This window comes from Mytilus galloprovincialis, chromosome 8 (assembly GCF_965363235.1).
Source record: "Mytilus galloprovincialis chromosome 8, xbMytGall1.hap1.1, whole genome shotgun sequence".
Taxonomy (NCBI): domain Eukaryota; kingdom Metazoa; phylum Mollusca; class Bivalvia; order Mytilida; family Mytilidae; genus Mytilus; species Mytilus galloprovincialis.
In genome coordinates, this window is record NC_134845.1 from 57,389,184 (window position 1) to 57,407,186 (window position 18,003).

General features: G+C 33.1%; 1 long non-coding RNA gene across 2 annotated transcripts; it reads right to left on the minus strand.

The window, feature by feature from the left end:
* Positions 1-773: 773 nt before the first annotated feature.
* Positions 774-15,260, minus strand: LOC143042272 (uncharacterized). 2 transcript variants are annotated; one of them, XR_012967927.1, is made up of 3 exons: positions 15,128-15,260; positions 4,360-4,422; positions 774-928 (listed from the first exon to the last, which is right to left on the minus strand). It is a non-coding gene; the product is annotated as an uncharacterized LOC143042272 (long non-coding RNA). The 2 variants fall into 2 exon arrangements; XR_012967928.1 differs by having other exon boundaries at positions 4,360-7,563; positions 15,128-15,258.
* Positions 15,261-18,003: the final 2,743 nt, after the last annotated feature.

The window sequence follows — 18,003 nt, forward strand, 5'->3', positions numbered from 1 at the left end:
CTAAGGACTTTATTTATGTACAAAAAAAGAACGAAAAACAAAAGGTAACATATAAACAAACGCCAACCACTGGATTATAGGCCCCTGACTTGGGACAGACACAATCATACATAATGTGGCGTGGTTAAACATGCTAGCGGCATCCAACCCTCTTCTAACCTGGAACGATGGTATAAAAGTACAACATAAACACGAACTATAAAATCAGTTGAAAACGGCTTAACTCATCAGATGGACAAAAATACAATTGGACGTGACCGAGTATTTGTAAATCAGAACAACACAAAGGCACTAGGTACATATCTGAGAGTACTCGCAGTTAGTTGACAGGTAGTTCTAATCCACTAAAAACTAATAAGAAAGCCTACAATAGTTTTGGTATAACGCCCGACAAGGATTCATTCTGTCAAATGAAATGCATATGTGTCCAGATGGAATACGTAACAATTCTGTAAGGCGACTGTTGTAAATGAGTTCGTTGTGATATATTTGAATTCGCAAGTTCATTCAGAGTACTATTTATCATGGCAGTAGAATGGAAAACATTTTCAGAGTGGTGTTTCGATACAATATCTTATTTGTGAACAGTTTTTTTTTTAAATAATTTAATATAAAACAAGGATTTGAAATACTATTGTGTATTGTAGCTATGGAAATATATATCCTCCTTTCACGATTTTTTGTTTGTTTCAATCAAGCTCATTTAATCCTGTACAGTATATAAAGATATGTCAACAACTGATTAAATATAATGTAACGACTGTCTATTAAAGTTGAAATCATTTATTCATTATAACTTTTTTTCTTCAATATCGTGAAAAGTAACAACATATGAAATAGACCCCAGTTCAATTGTATGTTTGCGATATAAGCACTCGTTGGAATCTTCATTTTCAAGTAACAGAACATTGTCAATATATATCAGAATCTGAAATTATAGAATTTATAGTCAAATTAAATCACTTGTCGTTGAGACGGTCTTTACATGCATCCATTTAACTATTAAAGTTAGATAAGAAATACAAAGCTTCATACTTATAGTTTGCATTGTCGCAGACTACTGAATCAGTATAATTCAAATTCTTCAAAGTCAGTTGCAGAACAAGTTTTATTCAAACCAATGGACATTAAACATTAAACACTTTTGAATCTGACGTTTTACATTAATAAGAACACACTCATAACAAATATAATTGCACATGATTATAAAACTATACTCACTACATTTTAAGTTTAAATAATTGACAAAATCTATGAAAAAACTACATATTCCCTACATAAACATGACATGTCATTAAAACTTTAAGGCAAAATATTTTTTTTCCTTATCGGTAACCTAAGTCATTTATTTGGTCATTCGCTGAAACTATATTTCTACTTTTTTTTCATTTTAAGAAAGAACACTACGCATGGATTGTTTACACAGTTATCATTTAAGTTTCAACTATAGATATAGTTCTATATATATACTTTTCAAAAACATTAAGAGATTGCAAGGTTTGCCAAATTGTTTTTTTTCAAAATTAACTACGTTGCTTTTAAAAAAGGTAATAGTAAAGTATTATTGTGGTAACAAGTTTAAACGTTCAGCAGCCATTGGTAATACTATTACATTACCTGTATTTTTTTATACGCGCATGTTTTTATTTTTCATAGTTTTGGCGGAAACATCAACCTCAAATTAAAGTTTTCTTACTTATTTCTCGATTGCATTGATAATGTAATATACTGTTTATAACAAGTATGCAATGACATACTAAATCAGACATTCGTTTATAAGAAGTCATTATAATACTACAAAGTTTGACCTTGATATATTAACATTGTGAACATCGAGAGCTATACACGAGAAAACACATCCTAGAAACCAGGCTCAAAATTTTACATTTACGCCAGACGCGCCTTTCGTCTAAAAAAGACTCATCAGTGACGCTCGAATAACAAAATGATTAAAAGGCCAAATAAAGTACAAAGTTGAAGAGCATTGTGGACCAAAAATTTTGCCAAATACAGCTAATTAAAGTACTCTATTCCTGAGGTAGAAAAGCCATAGTTTTTCAAAAATTCAAAGATTTTTTTTAACAGTTAAATTAATTTGAGTTTGCAAATGCGAGTTGGTAAACCATTTGTGATTATTTCATAATATTTAGTTTGCCATATAATATGTGTTGTCATGTAAAACCATTCAAACTGGAAAACCAACGATCTAATCTTTATGAAAAGAAATGAGAAACGAGAAATACTCGATTACACAAACAAACGACAACTCCTGTACACCAGATTCCTGACTTAGGGCAGGTCTAAACATAGATTGAGTTTAAACTAAAAACTTTCTCATACAGATCAATTAGTCTACGATCATTGTACCAATAATGATGATGGTGTAACAGACAACCCAATGTCTAGTTATCAGGTCCAACACAAATGTAATGAGCGGACAACCCACTATGCAAATAAGAAGGGCACCCCTCAAATAATTAAGAATTACAATGAACAGTTCAAATAAATGAATGTTTTATCACTTTATAAGCTCGTTCTATTGTTGTATATGTTTATAGATTGCATTTTTTTTAAATATAGACAATGCAATTACCCATGGGAACTCCCTTTATGGTTAAATCTGTGTCATTTTTATTATGAAGTTTCGTTAATAAATATGTCATAGCATGGGAAGTTATTATGTAGTACTATATTTTCACAAGGTTAAAACATAGGGCTGTGCAGCATATTTCAACACTTATATACATCGAAAATCTAAGAGTACGAACTAATACTAATATGCAGTTTCTTTTTAAATACTTGAACGTTATCTATGATTTTTTATATATACTGAGCCAAAAAGGTTTAGCAACAAAAATGTGCATATCAACATATAATTTTAATAATAACAAAGTGGAATTATGACATTTCAGAAGCAACATGCATATGAATGTTTATCACTCACATTCATGGGGATTATCTTTGTATGGATCGCGGGAAGGTCAAAATGCGGAAATGAGTATAATGTTATTCAAAATCAATTTCTCAGCCATGCCCTAAGTGTACCAATGAAGGATTGGCGGGCACCCCAGCAGCTGCCCTTAGTCAATGCACTACTTTTGTGGCCGGAAAAACAATTGTCACGTGTTGACGTAAAGCGAAGATTGCGCTCCTCTCTGGACAATAGTTTTTTGGTCTACGAGATATCGACCTATCCTGTGCAATTGCAATTTTGGTTATCTGTTTGTTAGTCTATATAATGTTGCCTTATACTCATTAAATCGAGCCACGATGTCATTCCGACATCAACCATTCCAAGAGCTTCTGATTGTCATTTTCGGGGAGGCCTGGTTGACGCCCCACAAAATTTGTCAAAGGTGTATGTGGTTTTTTTTTACCAATGGTGTGTTTCTGGTCGTTAGTGAAAAAGAAATTTTTAATATCGTTTTAAAAGTACAGGTTCAGAAGGTAAAACATTAACTACACGTGCAAATCTATAATGGCGCAAAATCAATCACCACGAAAAAAGCACGACTGTTTTAAATTACAGGTAAAACTAAGGATTTTATCAAAGATGTTTAAATACTTTTTTTACAGAAAGAAAGAAAAAAAGTGTTGCTTAACTTTTTTTGCTCAGTATATAGGCCATGTTCATGTTGTGTCGCTACGAGATGAAGCATAACGATCATATCTGGGACCCACTAGGTTATAACAAGAAAACTATATAAAAATCATTGATGTCTCACGAAGAGAGGCATGGTTAGTAAAACAGCTATTTTTACAAAATACAATCCTTAGCAAACTCATATTCAAATCTTTTAATCCGAAGACATCATTGTGAAAACTATCACATCCTGAAATAAAGCCTTTAAATCAATCCATGTAAAACTTGAAAAATTTCCTGTAAAACTTGAAAATTTTTCTATAAAATTGGGTAAACTTTCTTAAAATAAATCAACATTTAATTGTTATGTTAGAATGCAATATAATAGTCTCAGGACTTAAAACATTACATAAATTCACATTCAATCACCAGTAAATCATAGTTATGCAATGTCCCAAAACGATGTTTTGCCAAAAAATTTCAGTATGCAAAACTGTATCTTGGTATTTGATAGTTTGCATTTAAAACTCATATTAGAAACTTTAACGGCTAAGACATGATTGACACAAAAAGATTGTATACACTGTTTTAAACTTACATGTAAACACATATCATTATAACTCAATTACCAGCAAATCAATATCTAAAAGAGACAATGCCTCTGTAGACAAATGATGAAAGATTATGCCTAGAATGCATTGCTAACCCAACCCAATGAAACAATTATCTTGAGGGTTATTTGATTCAAAGATTAATCTTAAGAAACATTTACTTACGGTGGTATGGGTGTCTTTCGCCGTCCTGGATTGTAAAAAAACCCAGAGATTCAAAGGTTCAAGCTAGCAAAATAAGATGCAGTATTAAATGTAGATAACTAATGTCAATGCATTTTAAAGAACACATTTTTAAGAATATAACTTATAAATATTAATATTTTTACAAATGTTGATTATGTCTGCTTAATTTTTGATATTTTCAAATTGTCATTTTAAGGGAGGTAACTCTTTTAGAATAGTGCATTTTCTGAAGGAATGTACATGGAATTTTGCTATTTTGTATCTTAACCGGAAAAACCGCACAGGGATCCTATTTTTCCTTTTGATAATCTCAAGCTTTTTCTCAAATCTATCTTCTCGTATTCTATTGTACAACTCTATCATTTAGTTTAGCTTCTATAAATGAAAAGATGCTATTTCTTGTATAATCCATACAAAAAGTGTCATGTTGTCACAACATGTAGCTTGAGATAATTTGCTATGACCTATCATTTTAGTATATTTTTGAACATATAGCAACATCTACTACGTTTTGGCAAAGTATAAACAAATTCTATCATTTTTTTTATTTAGACTCCTATACCACCTTGAGGGAATTTAAATATCTGAAAGAACAAACAAATAAAACTTGTATACACACATGCTGGTTAAAAGAAAGACAACTCCACTGCAGCATATGTTAATGTTAGCAAATTGCATCATTATGGTAGTAAAAGGGCGGATTACTTTCACTTGTGAATGCATTAACTTCCTGCATTTTGCTTTGCAAAATATTCATTAAAGGCTTTTCCTCATCTTTTTTGGAAAGTCATATAATCATATTAAAATTTTTTGTTTTTTTTTAAACAGATTAACTACAAAAGGCAAAAAGGGAATAAGGAGAGTAACCCCCCTCCTCTTTCCTTTCATACCTCAATCTTCTCCTTTCACCTGACACTATTATCTTCTCTAGTACCAGAACAAAAGCATTTTTTTTTTTGTGAAAAGTTATAAATGTTATCAATAAAATTTTGCTTATTTTTCCGAAAAAATATATATACAATTTAAAATTGGTTTCAACAATCAGCATTTTCGTATTTCTCGCTAAAACAGGTTTTCTAGTTTTCAGATATGTATTGGAAGAAACACACAGATCTAGAAAACCAAACAAAAAATCATTTAATCGAAATTCATTTCTATGAAATAAGTTTGACAGTTTGACAGTCTTTTACCAATTGTTCAACTGAATGCACAAATATTACAATGAGTTCCTTAGTTTGAGTCTCTTTACAGACGTGTTATATTTTTGATTCAGCTCTATTTGAGCTGCCTGTATAAATGCATGTCAGGCGGATTCTTTGTGTCCTAAAATCTGTAAAGCAATACCAAGGATTTTGTTGGCTGTAGATTGAAATAATGGAATGTTCTCAATACAATAGTTTTCAGCTATAATAATTTGTAAAGTGTGTAGGCAATCCTGACATTGTCTGACATTATTGAGATGAAAATGACATAGAATATTTAGAAAATATGCATAAACTATAGAGGAAATACGATATGCTCCGTTTCCTACTTCCATTTTTAGTTTATTTGACATTAACAAAGAGTTTCTCTCAAATTTCAGAGCATCTACAAGCATTGTTTTCCACATTTTAACAATACTTTTTCGTTTGACTAACTGCATATCGTACAATCTGTCACGAATATTCAATATATCCATGCAGCGATATAATTTTTCGAAATTACACTTTGATAAAGAATATGCAGTGATGTGTAACGCAATACTATACTGTTTAAACTTATAGAAAAACGAAGCTAACATCAGCCATCCCGATACAGCGTCATGATAGATATTCTGTAGTAGAAGGCAATTACATGAATTATATTGTTTGTAAAGGTGTTTATTACATTTTATAGTACTGTTCAGTGAATAAACCTGTGCATATTTTCTACAAAACAATGACAAGTAGTATGTAGATAAGTATTTGAGTGATGATTTGTCACAGAAAACTATCTGGTGTATTCCTCTTTTGTATGTACTAGTGTCAGGTTCAACAGAACTGACGTCATGTGCCTTAAACGATAATGCTGAATATAGTATTTTTGTCACCCCGATAGTATGTAATGCATGTGGTTCGATATGATTCATCATCATTGCTTGAATATTTGATATTTGATCTGAAAATAACAAGCATCGCCATCCGTAACTATACAGGTTATAAAGTTTCTCTAACAGTTTTTCACGAGCGCGTCCCTCTATTTTGTTTTCAAACATGTTGTTCTCTGGTATAAAGTAGTGTAAACAAACTGAATACTCAACCGAATATATAAGTCTGCTAAAACATCGCATAAAACAAGGTATAAGATTTTCTGGTTTCCAAATTGATTGTGGTAATTCTTCTGATATCCAGAAAATAATTGTTTTCAAGAAATATGAACAGAGAAAATCTTCACATTCGGTGTAGGTTACTATAATATCTTTCAATATAATTTTCAGAAGAGCATAACATATTAATTGTGTGTGTTTAAAAGTACTTATAAGAAATTTTTCACCAACAGAAAAAAAAATTCGCCATTTTATATCCTCTTTAGGCGATTCCTTAACTCCAATGGGTACAAAGATAACTCCGTGTTTTAAAATACGTTGTTTAACATTATAACTTGGCTATGAGGTACTTGATCTCGTTATCCACTGTGATGCTTGCGATATCCATGTTTTACAATGTAAGCACAAGGCATGGTCATAATTATTGTTTTTGTCCGATATGCATGGGCCATGAATATGATGAACTGCATGATCTATATTACCTTCATGTAAGCCCTCTTTTTTAAATAATAAGCTTGAAACATAATGTTTCCCATTGAATTCCTCGAGGAGTTCACTTAAAACTTGGGGATCCGTTTGATCCACTAGCAACTGAGTGAAACACGGTTTTACATCATCTCTTTCCATTGACAAATATATAACATTTGTATTTAAAGCTGGTCTAAAGTTTTCATAAACCTCTATGCTTTTAGATACATACAATAGATCCAAATCACTTCCCCTCATCTCTAGCCCTTCTCCATAACTTCCACTTGTAATAAAGTTTATATGCGCGTTGCTTGTCATATTATCCCTGGCTGCATTCATAAGCCTTGTTGTTTTAACCTGATTCTCTGATCCAACTATGGTTAGAAGCACATGACGATACAGTGCTAATGATATGGTTTGTGTTACCGTGTCTAAAATAAAAAAATCTATTATAAAATTATATATGTGATAAGGAATTAAATCTAATTTTAACATAAAACTTTTATTGCAATTTACCTGCAATGTGGTTGAGTTGAGGGATGTAAATTTGCCTTAAAAATGAATGGGCTTTTTCTATCGGTATGTTGATTGCAATGACAAATTGATTTTAAGAATTTGAAAAGAAAGGAAGAATATACTAAAGGGATGGTCAAACTCAAAAGAAAATTATAAACTGTCAACGCCAAGCCAAAAAAAAGCTTGGAATGGAATCCAAAAACAATCATCAGTCTATAGAAAGTACGACAAAGACACTAAAAGGTGCAAAACGAACCATGCGCCAACAACAACTCCTTGCTCATATGCTCCGGTAGGGTAGATAGAACGTGTGAGAGTACCCACCAAACCATTTAAAAGTTGACTTTATTGACTTCTTAAAATCTATTTTATCTTATGATGAAGTATAAGGGTAATACGAAATTCTAATTATATAATATATAGTTTTCAATTTAGATATGTTTATATTTTTTCGTTTGGGCTTGTATCAAATTTTCCCTCCGGTTTACATGATCCGTTCATCCTATATTGACTCTTTAAATTAATTCAAGAGTCTATCTTAAATTGAGTGTAAAGTATATGGCCTTCCAAATACCGTTTCGATCCCTAACATCAACGGAGACATATATTGTCAAAATCCTGATCTGGTGTACAAAAAAATATTGACACCTTATGTTGTTGCATAACATCTTGACCAAAAGTTTATTCGGTTTTCTGTTTAGTATTAAATTTATATTACAATCAATTTTGCTACACCGTGTGATCAATTTTATTTGGCAATCGCCAATGGCAGTCAGCACGGTTTAAGAACATCAGTTGGTCGACCTGTTAGTCAAATGCGTTTTGTTTAAATATACTTTTTCATTTTTTGATCTTTCGAAAATGTTGTTTGTGCTGCTTTATACCCTTCTACAATGAAATTTGTTTTACATGCACACGTATAAAAATTGCGATTTTCATCCAACGCAATTATAGGTTTGAACGTAGTTTTCATTTAAGACTTGTTTATATATATAGGTGTAAAAAAAATCACATGTGCAGATAGATATGTATTCATGAAATAATTATTAAAATATGTAGCAAGTTAACAGTTCCAGTTTAATCGATTTCATTGGCATCGTCGTTAAAGAGGTGTGTGACGTTCCGGAATTGTTCGTTATTAAAAGTGCACGGGCTTTAATTTTGATTGGAACAATATGATAAAGTAACGTTACATCTTCTTTCGATAGGCTTCATCCCATCAACATTTAAAAATAGGTATTTTTTTACAATATATATATATATATTGGGCTAGAGCCCAGGTGGTCGTGTGGTCTAGCGGGACGGCTGCAGTGCAGGCGATTTGGTGTCACGATATCACAGTAGCATGGGTTCGAATCCCGGCGAGGGAAGAACCAAAAATTTGCGAATCAAATTTACAGATCTAACATTGTTGGGTTGATGTTTAGACGAGTTGTTTATATATATATAGAAATCCGGATCTGGTGAACTAAAGAAATATTGACACCGTATGTTTGTGGCACAACATCATGGCCACAAGTTAACAAAATTGTTTTCTGTCTAGTATTAAATTTATATTAAGATCCATTTTGTTACATCTTGTGATCAATTTTATTTAGTAATCGCCAACTGCAGTCAGCAGGGTTAAAGAACATCAGTTGTTCGACCTGTTAGTCAAATGCGTTTTGTTTAAGTATACTTTTTCACTTTTTTGGTCTTCTGGAAAATGTTGTTTGTGCTGTTTTTAGACCCTTCTACAACGAAATTTGTTTGACATTCACACTTATAAAAATTGCGGTTTTTATCCAACGCAATCATAGGTTTGAACGTAATTTTCAATTTAGACTCGTTTATATTTTTTGTTTGGGCATTTATCATATTTCCCCTCCGGTTTATATGATCTGTTCATTCTACATTGACTCTTAAAATTCAAGAGTTTATCTAAAAATGGAGGTACTTTTTATATGTTATATATATAACGAGTCTAAATTGAAAACTACGTTCAAATCTATGATTGCGTCGGATAAAAACCGCAATTTTTATACGTGTGCATGTTAACCAAAATTTCGTTGTAAAAGAGTCTAAAAACAGCACAAACAACATGTTCCAAAAGACCCAAAAAATGAAAAAGTATATTTAAACAAAACGCATTTGACTAACAGGTCGAACAACTGATGTTCTTTAACCCTGCTCACTGCCATTGGCGATTGCCAAATAAAATTGATCAAGAGATGTAACAAAATGGATCTTAAAAATTAATAATACTAAACAAAAAACAATAAACTTGTGGCCAAGATGTTATGCCACAAACATGAGGTGTCAGTATTTTCAGTACACCAGATCCGGATTTCGACAATAAATGTCTCTTCAGTGATGTTAGGGATCGAAACGATATTTGGAAGGCCTTATATATATATATATATAATTATTTTCTGTGACTGTATCCTATTAATTTGTAGGATCCTTTACTATAGATAATTTAGCTGATCTGTAACAATAACATCTTCATGCCTTATATATCATGTACTGTAGTACGCCGCTACATTAAAACTGACGTGGAAAGGTAACACATGGCCAGCGAAAGCTCTTTTACTGAGAGCCCAGGTGGTCGTGTGGTCTAGCGGGACGGCTGCAGTGCAGGCGATTTGGTGTCACGATATCACAGTAGCATGGGTTCGAATCCCGGCGAGGGAAGAACCAAAAATTTGCGAAAGCAAATTTACAGATCTAACATTGTTGGGTTGATGTTTAGACGAGTTGTATATACATTATGTACACAGCCATGTATCACCATCATTGATGGCGATCGGATGGATACATCTGTTGTAGAGTTGTCACTGACTCAGACGTACTTATGAATATAATTATTTTCTGTGACTGTATCTTACATTAATTTGTAGGATCCTTTACTATAGATAATTCAGCTGATCTGTAACAATAACATCTTCATGCCTTATATATCGTGTACTGTAGTACGCCGCTAGAATAAAACTGACGTGGAAAGGTAACACATGGCCAGCGAAAGCTCTTTTATTGAGAGCCCAGGTGGTTGTGTGGTCTAGCGGGACGTCTGCAGTGCAGGCGATTTGGTGTCACGATATCACAGAAGCATGGGTTCGAATCCCGGCGAGGGAAGAACCAAAAATTTGCGAAAGCAAATTTACAGATCTAACATTGTTGGGTTGATGTTTAGACGAGTTGTATATACATTATGTACACAGCCATGTATCACCATCATTAATGGCGATCCGATGGATACATCTGTTGTAGAGTTGTCACTGACTCAGACGTACTTATGAATATAATTATTTTCTGTGACTGTATCTTACATTAATTTGTAGGATCCTTTACTATAGATAATTTAGCTGATCTGTAACAATAACATCTTCATGCCTTATATATCATGTACTGTAGTACGCCGCTAGATTAAAACTGACGTGGAAAGGTAACACATGGCCAGCGAAAGCTCTTTTATTAAGAGCCCAGGTGATCGTGTGGTCTAGCGGGACGGCTGCAGTGCAGGCGATTTGGTGTCACGATATCACAGTAGCATGGGTTCGAATCCCGGCGAGGGAAGAACCAATTTCGCAAATTTACAGATCTAACATTGTTGGGTTGATGTTTAGACGAGTTGTATATACATTATGTACACAGCCATGTATCACCATCATTGATGGCGATCCGATGGATACATCTGTTGTAGAGTTGTCACTGACTCAGACGTACTTATGAATATAATTATTTTCTGTGACTGTATCTTACATGAATTTGTAGGATCCTTTACTATAGATAATTTAGCTGATCTGTAACAATAACATCTTCATGCCTTATATATCATGTACTGTAGTACGCCGCTAGATTAAAACTGACGTGGAAAGGTAACACATGGCCAGCGAAAGCTCTTTTATTGAGAGCCCAGGTGGTCGTGTGGTCTAGCGGGACGGCTGCAGTGCAGGCGATTTGGTGTCACGATATCACAGTAGCATGGGTTCGAATCCCGGCGAGGGAAGAACCAAAAATTTGCGAAAGCAAATTTACAGATCTAACATTGTTGGGTTGATGTTCAGACGAGTTGTATATACATTATGTACACAGCCATGTATCACCATCATTGATGGCGATCCGATGGATACATCTGTTGTAGTGTTGTCACTGACTCAGACGTACTTATGAATATAATTATTTTCTGTGACTGTATCTTACATTAATTTGTAGGATCCTTTACTATAGATAATTTAGCTGATCTGTAACAATAACATCTTCATGCCTTATATATCATGTACTGTAGTACGCCGCTAGATTAAAACTGACGTGGAAAGGTAACACATGGCCAGCGAAAGCTCTTTTATTAAGAGCCCAGGTGATCGTGTGGTCTAGCGGGACGGCTGCAGTGCAGGCGATTTGGTGTCACGATATCACAGTAGCATGGGTTCGAATCCCGGCGAGGGAAGAACCAATTTCGCAAATTTACAGATCTAACATTGTTGGGTTGATGTTTAGACGAGTTGTATATACATTATGTACACAGCCATGTATCACCATCATTGATGGCGATCCGATGGATACATCTGTTGTAGAGTTGTCACTGACTCAGACGTACTTATGAATATAATTATTTTCTGTGACTGTATCTTACATGAATTTGTAGGATCCTTTACTATAGATAATTTAGCTGATCTGTAACAATAACATCTTCATGCCTTATATATCATGTACTGTAGTACGCCGCTAGATTAAAACTGACGTGGAAAGGTAACACATGGCCAGCGAAAGCTCTTTTATTGAGAGCCCAGGTGGTCGTGTGGTCTAGCGGGACGGCTGCAGTGCAGGCGATTTGGTGTCACGATATCACAGTAGCATGGGTTCGAATCCCGGCGAGGGAAGAACCAAAAATTTGCGAAAGCAAATTTACAGATCTAACATTGTTGGGTTGATGTTCAGACGAGTTGTATATACATTATGTACACAGCCATGTATCACCATCATTGATGGCGATCCGATGGATACATCTGTTGTAGTGTTGTCACTGACTCAGACGTACTTATGAATATAATTATTTTCTGTGACTGTATCTTACATTAATTTGTAGGATCCTTTACTATAGATAATTTAGCTGATCTGTAACAATAACATCTTCATGCTTTATATATCATGTACTGAAGTACGCCGCTAGATTAAAACTGACGTGGAAAGGTAACACATGGCCAGCGAAAGCTCTTTTATTGAGAGCCCAGGTGGTCGTGTGGTCTAGCGGGACGGCTGCAGTTCAGGCGATTTGGTGTCACGATATCACAGTAGCATGGGTTCGAATCCCGGGGAGGGAAGAACCAAACATTTGCGAAAGCAAATTTACAGATCTAACATTGTTGGGTTGATGTTTAGACGAGTTGTATATACATTATGTACACAGCCATGTATCACCATCATTGATGGCGATCCGATGGATACATCTGTTGTAGAGTTGTCACTGACTCAGACGTACTTATGAATATAATTATTTTCTGTGACTATATCTTACATTAATTTGTAGGATCCTTTACTATAGATAATTTAGCTGATCTGTAACAATAACATCTTCATGCCTTATATATCATGTACTGTAGTACGCCACTAGATTAAAATGACGTGGAAAGGTAACACATGGCCAGCGAAAGCTCTTTATTAAGAGCCCAGGTGGTCGTTTGGTCTAGCGGGACGGCTGCAGTGTAGGCGATTTGGTGTCACGATATCACAGTAGCATGGGTTCGAATCCCGGCGAGGGAAGAACCAAGAATTTGCGAAAGCAAATTTACAGATCTAACATTGTTGGGTTGATGTTTAGACGAGTTGTATATATGTATATGTATATATAAATAATTCTTACAGAAACATTTTAAATGTACAAATAGTACAAATGGATAGATTGCATGGTTTTCGAATAAAGACTGATGGAATAATATAAAAATTAACAACGAAATGTCAGCAATCTTATGATCGATTCAAAATGATCAATTGTGTTTACTTACAAATTAGAAAAGGCAATAAAAAAGACTGGCTAATACAACTGTCTTTTTAAGGAGTAATATTTGTTGTCGATTGAAATCCATACAGTTCTGGCCTCAAAATATTTTTTCCTCTATATATATAGTTAGAATTCAGAATAGAATATTCAGTAAAACTTTGTTCCATAAAAGATATTAAAAATGGATCAATACACATCATAGAAATAAACTCATTATCATATATAGAAAACAATAATTCAAACAAGAAGTTAAAACATATATACTGACATGATTCATGATATTATTAAACTGACCTCGGTATAGATATACGGTCGTCTTGACTACTCACATTTGGCAGTAAAACAAATGTCGAGGGGTGGGATTTGACGTTTGTGTCGCAGAGCTGGGTGAACGCTATACACACAGACATATAGAATACGTCAACCATAATGATGCATGAAAGGAGGTTGAAGACCTATTACAACACCTCATTTTGTGTTCGTTGAAGGATATTTTCCTTGGATATACAACTGGCCCATGTCAACAACCATCTCTTCTCAGTGGATGTCCACATGTTTATTCCTCATAGCTGGTTAACCTTATTTGCAGAACCTACACTTGGATTGTTTGGTCTATTTGTAATCATTTGGAATAAAGGGGTATATAAATATTATCGTGCCTGGAATTTTTAAATTCTGCAATAAAAACTGAAATAACAAAAATATAAACTTTAAGGAAGAATCAACCAGACAATTCATTATCAATTGATTAAACTCCAAATCTGAAACAATTCAAGTGAATGGCAACCAACTGTTATATTCTTGCAATTGACTAGGTACATACATTTCCTTAAGTAAAAAAAATGACGAATTAATCTTGATTTAAGAGCTAGCTAAAACTCACAAATATATGACCGTTACATAAAAATCCTTTAATATTGACACTAAAGTGAAAACAAAACAAAGTCCATATTACTGTCAGGCGGGGTATCTTAACTATGAATTAGTTTGTTCATACAATGCGCAATCATTATGTTAACACGAATAGGCGTGTTTACATGAATTGTTATACCGTGCATTAAAGAGGTAAACAAATGTTTCAAATATGATGATTACCCATGTTACATGTAAAATGAACATCAAACATAACAAGAAAAACATACCGTTGATTCTTACCAGATTTGTTTTGTACTTCGAAGCTGACCATTAACACATGTTAGGAGGGCCGTTATTTTATTTAATAAAGAGAACCTAGCGTTTCAGCTTTACAGTTAACAAATATACATATATAAATATTTTAGATCGATAATATTTTGTTTGAAATTCATTAAGAAAATGCCGAAATTTTAAAATGCCATCAAGAACATATTTACACTATACGTTATTATGCACACATGAAACTAAAGCTGAAATTTGAATAAGGACATTATTAGAAGATATCAATTATGCAAACGTACTGTTGTTTACTATTATATCATTTAAGGATAATACAGAATTAACAACTTCAGTATATAGCATACCTGTCATCGAAGTTGGTCTGTTACAGTCAATGAAAAAAATCTGTGTTTCCGTTTAGTCTGCATGCAATTGTTTGCTATTCTATATAAATATTACTGTACAACCTACATACGACTTATGGCTTATTGATGACCCGTATTTGTCATCGGATAAGTTTATCATTTCCACATCTATAATACATTTATAAGTAGAAGTCAAAGGTTATCCAATATTTTAAGAAAAACGGAAATAGAATTAGAGTTGGGGTTCAAAGGAGGAAAAGTGTGTCTTGAATATATTTTTAGAAAATGATAAACTTACAACAATTTACACGTTTTCTGTTAAGGGGGCTTCTGGGTATAAATCAATTTTTTTTTCTAGTATAGGATTTCGCTATATATTTTTATAAATAAACTTTATCATATACTTTAAAGAAAAATGAAATAAAAAAATGGGGTCACCGTTCATTTAAGCTCACAATCTGCCTCCAGAAGAAGCATACATTTTCGTTAATGTCCTTTTTTTCTGTTGAACTAATAGGCGAAATTGAGGTAATTTCGAAATAAAAAAATAACCTAATATAAGAAATCGCTTAAATTTTACAATTATTTAGTTTATGTACAGCTTATTTGAAAACAATAATAAAAAATATAGGTCAGCGATGAGTTAAAAAAGATATTTCAAATTTAATGACAAAAAATTGCATTTTTGCACCAAAGGCAGATAATTTGGAGCTTTTTCTGTGATATAAACATTTTAAAAGTCATCTGGGGTCAAACCAAAACGATTTTTTGGCTTGATTTTTGTACCATATCATAAAGTAATAACTAATAGTGTAATAAATAAAATTGGTAATGAAAAAATAAAGGTTAAATTTTTTGCTGAAAATTTTGTACCCACGAGCCACCTTAAGTAGATATTCATGTAAGAGACATCCATAATGCAAACTCTGTCACTTTACAGATAATTAACATGCGTCAGGGATTAACACAATACTATATTATACACATTAACATCTGTATGAAGCATATTTTGTAGTAAATATCTTAAGAATAAAATACTGTGTCTCACATGTACAAACAAATCCAAACTCCTTAATAAAAACAATAAAAGACATTTAGTAAAAAGTAACAAAAAGCGACAACATCATGACCGGAAAAAGGCGAACAGATAAATTACAGAACACAAGACACTGTGTTTCTATTTCAGTTATCAAGGAAAACATTCGTTTTATTGCAATCAGCTACTGTTTTAGATTGAGGTTGAAGAACAAATTAGAATGTTAATATGCAAAAAAGAACATACTTTCATAATGTTGGCATATACAAAGAACACATAAGATTGTAGAGCTAATCAAACATAAATGTTTAACTAATATATAACCAGAAATATGGTATGATTGTCAATGAGACAACTCTCAACAATAGACCAAATGACACAAAAAATAACAAATATAGGTCACCTTACAGCCTTCTTAAAAAGCCCATACCACATAGTCAGTTTAAAAGGCCCCGAAATGTCAATGGTAAAACAATTAAAACGATAAAAAACAAAAGACCTATATAAGGTGCAAGATGATGAAGGAAAACAAATATGCAACACATCGAAAACGACGACAAGTGAATTACAGGCTCATGACTTGTGACATATACATACATACAGAATGGGGCGGAGTTTAACATGTTAGCGTAATCTGAATCCTTCCTTTAACCTAGAACAGTTATCTTACAGTAACCAATAACTAGAACAAAGAAATAAAAAAGGCAAGTTATGTGACATGAATAAAAGAGGGACGAACGATACCAGAGAGACAGTTAAACTCATAAATCGTAAATAATCTGACAACGCCATGGCTAAAATGAAAAAGACAAACAAACAAACAATAGTACACTTCATGCAACATAGAAAACTAAAAGTAAGTATCAGGTATGTTGAGCATTTCTTACTACTTATGTTTACTTTATCCACATCAGATTTGCTATAAATGCTTTACTTTCAGAGATAAAAGCAAAAACTTCATTTTCCCCTTATGATCAATGTTTTGCCATGTTGGGATGCAGTTTTTCTTTTAACTAGCTACACTTATGATTACTGTGGACAAGTTTAATATAATTTGTCTCATTAGTTTCAGAGAAGAAGATTTGTATATATCCTACTTTGCTGAATATCATTGATGTTGACAGTTTATCTCTATCTATAATAATATTCACGATAATATGCAAAAACTGGAAAATTTCCTTCCAATTACCAACTTTGAGGCAATTACCCAAAAAAAACGCGTTGTCTAATTCGTATGACCATTTCAGTGCAGATAGATGTTAACCTGATACACTTTTTCACTTCATGCTGATTTGCTTTAAATGCTTTAGTTTCAGAGATATAAGCCAAAAACTACATTTTACCCATATGTTCTTTTTTTTTCCCATGTCAGCCATGCTGGTTGGCAGTATTGCTCGATTGCTCGACGATCACATTTTTTAACAAGATGTTCTAATGATGGTTGTGGCCAAGTTTGGTTAAATTTGGCCCTGAAGTTTCACTTTGTATTTGTAAAGTTTATGTCGTTTTATATAAACGATAGCTGGAAGATATCATTTCTTCTAGACACACGAAAACTACCTTCACTTTTCACCCAAACCAAATAAATATTCATGTTTCCCTTTCACATGATTCTGAATCATCGTGGTAAGTGGTTCGTACTTATGATCTGATCTCTATTTATCAACATACTTTAAATTACTTTAAGCGTCTATACAATGTGTAAATATAACATAAATCTACATAATTATTTGAGTATTTCATTGAGTAGAGTTTGTTGTACGTATTTATTTTTTTATATCTATTCATAATCAACAGAATAGCGTATATTATCTGAAAATAAAAATTTATGTAGCTGATC